This window comes from Rhineura floridana, chromosome 9 (genome assembly GCF_030035675.1).
Source record: "Rhineura floridana isolate rRhiFlo1 chromosome 9, rRhiFlo1.hap2, whole genome shotgun sequence".
In the NCBI taxonomy this organism is placed as follows: Eukaryota; Metazoa; Chordata; class Lepidosauria; order Squamata; family Rhineuridae; genus Rhineura; species Rhineura floridana.
Window position 1 is genome coordinate 30,943,367 of NC_084488.1, and position 6,000 is coordinate 30,949,366.

Below are 6,000 nucleotides of genomic sequence, written 5' to 3' on the forward strand. Positions count from 1 at the left end.
CCCCAAGAATTCTCAAAAGTGTAGTTTTATGTGAGTGCCAAGATGCCTTTCTTTAGAGATCATCCCCTCACTGAACTATAATTCCCACAATTCCTTTGTTAGGAGCTGTGATCAGCAAACAAATCTGAAACTGATTCAGATGTGTTGAGTAGACAGTGTTGGGAGTATGTGAATACAAAAACATTTATTTATGTAGAAAACCAATGGTATCCAGGTGTGTTTTTAACAACCTTGGCAGCAAACCTTCCAAACTCCAACTGTTTTGGAATAGTTAAACAAAAAAATCTGGGACACTGCCTTGTAAGTGAAGTTGGCCAATTAGTCAAGAAGTTATTTCAGAAACCAAGAAACGTTTATTGAAAGATGGACTTTGGCTACAAACCTAACACCACTTACCTGGGAGTAAACCCCACTGAATTCAGTTGGACTTACTTCCGAATAGACATGGATAGGATTGCTTGTTAGTTGTATACTATTGGAGTAACAAATGTATAGATAAGATACAACCCAGTCCTATAGATGGGGGGGATGGGGGCACCCTCCTTGAACTGTGCTTCACCCGCCCCAAAATGTTTTGGGAAATTGTCATCTTTTAATTTGTGACATGATACACAATGACAACCTGCATTTGATGATAGCTTGTTTTAAGAACAGGAACAATTCAAGAAAAGGACCCTCTGAAAAAGTCAGTGAATAAGGTAGGGCAAGTGCACAATAAAAGCCTCATCTGGAAGAGCCCCCAAGGTTTGCTCACTCAAGACTTTCCCTGAGGGTGGATTTTTCATTATCACACCCTATAATTACTTAAGCGATACTGAAAAAAAATAGCCAATATAGTAAAATGACCCTTGAAGAGTTAAAAATTAAAACTTTGTATTATGGGCTAGAGTTAGACTACATCCCCTGGACTTTCCTTTGCTCTGCTTTTCAGTTTCAGTTGTGTTCTCTACCCAGCCAGCAGTAAAAAAGCATGATTGTTTTCCAGTGATAAGAAGAATTTGTTTATTCTGCAATTATTATAATAAGTAGAGCAAGATTGAGTGTTTATTGCTAAAAGGTGAAATAAAGAGATAATTTAAAGTGACCTGAAAATATGTCTATCCTAGGTTACCCTTTATTCTTTTAAAGCACTCCCTATACTCACAATCATAGTGGCTATTTTTTCTTCTTTTTCTTGTGCACTTGATAGCAAGGGATGAAAACAGTCCTAAAGGAATAGAAATAATGCTATGTATACTACAGTTACCTAGCTGGCTGGCTGACCATCTAGGCTATAACTCAGGCCTAATTTCTTATTTTCCCAATATGTATAGCTCAGCACAAGGTCTTTCCAGAGTTTCTGGGCAGAAAAATAAAGCAGAAAAATAAACCCAGCAATCAGTTAATAAAACCACAATCCAATTACTTAGTTTGTCCTTTATATAGCACCAGTTAAAAAGTTTTCCCTTGATTGCCCAACAGGAAGGAAAATCTAAAGGTCAGGAACAAGACTAGAAGGAAGGACTCTCAATAGGTAGTTAACAAACACACCCTAAAGTGATTATTTTCACTCTGCTCTTCTCTAAACCTGCAGTACTGACAAGTTTGTTTTTTGGGTGGAATCTAAAACTGAGATACCTAATGAGGCATCAAACCCAAGCTCAGGAGCTCATTGTCATTACCAATGTACTTCAGTTCATGAAGAATCAGAACACATGGACACACCACAGGTGAAAGGGGACTTTAGCTACAGGAAAAGTCAAACTTTTGAGACCTGGGGATCTCTCAAAAAAACTGAGACAGTTCAACAGATTAAATTCATTCATGTAAATTAACAAACGCTCTGGATGAGGAGGACTGACCGGCAAGGTCAGTGCCTTTCCTTTGCCCTGGTCCTCTCCAAATGCCCCACCTAGAAATATGGTTGCTTCACCTAACAAGGAAGGCAGCTACAGGGCTGATACATCCATTTTTCTTCTTTTATATGTTTTAGAAATCTTGAGTACACATACGATAATAATCTTTGTTATGACTATGTTCAGTTAAAATATTGTCATTAATTTTTTTTTAAAAAAAGTTCAGACTTGAAAATCAAATTACTTTTCTGCATGACCACCCGTTTTTATTCACTGTGAAGACATACCAATGTTGGAAGATGCAACAAGGCTTAGAGACTATTAGAGACCTAAAACCATCGTCTCTTCTATGGCTATATTTTCTAGGGTTTTTTAAATGTAATTTCCTCTCCTCATCGGCAAAATATGGGAACAGTTAAGCATTCAGGAAGAGTTGTTTGAGGATTTGGAAACTTTCAGAATTCCCTTGTTTAAATCAATCCACATTAAAAGCAAGGGTTTTCTTTATTATCAAGTGAAGAATAAACAAAATACATTGTGTGATGAAATGTGAAACAGATTTCTTTTTCCTCCCTTTCAGCCAAAGCAAAAACTGAAATAGTATTGCCCAGGGGAATTAACCACTCCTTCACAAAGCAACTTGACTGGTGGCAAGACATTATACCAGGGATAGCAAACTTGGTGCCCTTTGGATGTAATGGACTACAATTGCCATCAGCACCAGCTGGCATGGCCAATAGTCAAGAATGGTGGGAGTTGTAGTCCACAACATTTGAAGGGCACCACATTTGGTACCACAATGCATTATACCAACCTTTCCCAACCAGTGCACCTCCAGATGTTGTTGGACCACAACTCCCATCTTTCCTGACCATTGGCAATGCTGGCTGAGGCTGATGGGAGTTGTGGTCCAACAACATCTGGAGGTACACTGGTTGGGAAAGGCTGCATTATACAAACAGAGGATGCTTTTCGTATGGTCAGATTCTTCCTTAGAGGCATCTTGGTACTACTTCATATTATATGCAGATTACAACATGTATTAGCGTGGTGTGGCAGTTAGAGTGTCTGATTAGGACCTGGGAGACCATGGTTCCAATCCCCACTCAGCCTTGAAGCTTACTGGATGACCTTGGGCCAATCACTATCTCTTAGCCTAAGCCAGTGGTTCCCAAACTTTTTTCAAACTTGAAAATCGCTGAGGGTCTTGGCAGGCTACTTAATGATTTTTCTGCCTGTTGTAGTCATTGTGATGTGCTGTGCTAGATGCTGTATGATTTGTAATTGTATTTTATTGCTTCTTTTAACTCTTATTATGTTTTTCTTTATTGAATTACAATTTGGAGTCCATAACAAAACAAAAAAAATTTTTGTTCACTCCCACATGTGTTAATAGGGTGATCAGTCATCATGTAGTTACTTGTTTCCATCAGTTCGCTACAAGGTAGTCAATGAGATAAATCATTCTCAAACATATATTAAAAAGTGGTAGTTATGCTAAGGCAGCTTCCTATAATAGTAGTTCCATGATCCTGTCAGCAGATGATGATGCTGAGCACCATGGTCCAAAATGACAGAACAAAGGGCTGTCTCCTCATCAATTTGAATAAAACCTCAGTTCCACCCACCACCCACTCAGTACATCACTGTTCCTGCTTGCAAAGGTTTATAGGACTTTTCGGCTCGTGTTGCCCGCAAATGCTGGGGATCTCTTTCTTTCTTTCTTTTGGACGGTTGTACAAAGGAAAGGAAGAGGGTTTCAAGAAAACCATCCCCAATTGTTGTGGCAGTTTAGTCACAGAGGGAGGGCAGATGGAGAGAGAACTGACAATCAAACTGGCTAAGGATGGTTGAGGCATGAGACGAAATCTGGACTTGGAAGATTCATAGAGCTAAATTATGCATTAACTTGATGCCATGTGTAATGAAGCCCGGATGAATCCTTTTCTTCCTTGCAAAGCACATTCAAAAAGCGTGATTTGTATTGGGGAAATATCAAGAGGGAAGGAAAGCTTAATCCTTCCCTTTGCAGTCACTGCTCCTCTGGACTTCCCCTACATATCACCTGCTTTTTTACCCCCACCATTCTTCCAGTGCAAAGATGCGTCTGGAACCCTGCAGAGTAAAAGCAGCTGTTTGGTGAACGTTTTCAGTGGAAAAGCTGATGTCAGCAGAAGGACTAATAATTTCTTCTTTGATGCACATCCTTCACACCATCCCAAAGGCATTTTGCAACAAAGCAAGGGTCCATTGAGGTTTTATTTCTTCTGCCTGTAGTGTAATGTGTCATTCATTTGCCCCCTATGAATCCTCTAGGTTCAGGTTTCCCATCATGCTTTCCTCATAGACCTGTCCCAGTGTCCCTCAGCAAGCTCAGTTGACAGTTCCTGTGCAGAATTGGCCCTCCAGGCCATGTCCAAAACTTGGTGTTGGGTTGTGTTTAAGTCCAATCCTCATCGTCTCCATATAGCCCATTATGGAGAGAGCTGGAGAAAGAAACCAGGACAGATCATTTGTACAAGAATTACAGCATATGAACACAATAGAACTGAGCCAGCTGGTGAGACAGTAAAAGGGCAGGATTCATAATCACCAGTCTCTCATTTTAAAAAGATACAACTAAACATATCACAGTGAGACCGGGGGAGGGGGAGGGAGGGAGAATCTTGCTTTACGAAGATGTTAAAATGTTTAAAATCATTACTTATCTTGCAGAGATTTTGTAGCTGAATGTAACCATCAGGGGAGCAAACACTTCATAACTGTTGTGTACTTAATCTTGATTACATTCCATGTGGGTGGATGACGAAGCGTCTGTCCTGGAACTTGAGGTGCGGGAAAACCCCAGAGGACTATATGGAGTTCTCTATATGCTTAAGGATTGGAAGGTTTAGTGAAACTAGTGTTTCCAGAAACCTTTGAGCTGAGTGTTCAAAAGCACAAAGATTATCCTGTTTGCAAGAACCAGCCCATTTTATTTATTTATTTATTTAAAATATTTCTATCCCACCCTTCTACCCTATAATAGGGCACTCAGGGCTGCTTACAATAAAATCGAACACATACATAATAAAATTGTACACAATAAAAACCACAAAAACATTAAAATAAATTAAAATACATAAAATGCAATTAAAATACATAAAATAATACATATATATGCAGACAATTGCAACCCAACCTCCCCATCCCCTGGATCTAGGCTGCTGGAGTGCCACAAAACCTGGTGGACAGAGCTGGGAAAGTCCTACTCCACTCTGATCATTTAGCCAGGTTTCGGTAATACAAGCAAGGCCAGCGCATTCATCCAGGATTAAATCCTGAATTAAAGTGGTTTTATTAGTCACTGACCTTGCATTCATCAGCAGAACAGTAAGATCCAGGGAGTTCCCAGCATAGCTACCAGTGTCCCAACGGTTCGATTGTGTCTCCCTCTATGAACCTATCCAGACTCTATGATCATCTGATGAGACCTTACTCACTATTCCATCTTTTCCGCAAGTTCTTCTTGCGAAAACACAGAATAGGGCTTTTTCGCTGGCTGCCCCCAGATTGTAGAACTCCCTCCCCAGTGAGGTTCGATTGGCCCCTTCGCTTTTGTCTTTCCGTGCCCAGGTGAAGACTGTTTTATTTAGACGAGCTTTTAATTGAAATTGATAAATATTTTTATTTTTTTCTTGATTTTTAGTCATTTTAAATGTCTTAATCTGTATGATTACTGTTTTAATTGTTTATGGTTCTTAATTGTAAGCCGCCCTGAGTTCTACGGAAGTAGGGCGGGGTATATTATAAATAATAATAAATTATAAATAAGGGTTGGAAGGGGGACCAGAAGGGATGCAAGCATGAAGATGTCTTGTATTCCTTCCCCTGTAACAGCCAGTCCGCCTCCCACCGCTGTTACATCCCCTGCCCAATATAACCTCAGTGGCAGGCCCCTGACTACTCCTACCCCGACACATATTGAAAGAAGCCTGACACTGGGGGAAAAAAGTTAAACAAATGAATAAAACCCTCTTATGTAGTTCCCAATAGCAAACCAAATTCCCACCTCCCCTCTCTCTCCTGCCCCCAGCAATTTATGTAACTTCACTTGCTGTGTTAGTAAACCTCTCAACAGCACTTCCGTGTCAGTTCTTATAGACAGGGCCAGTTCCAAGGGGCG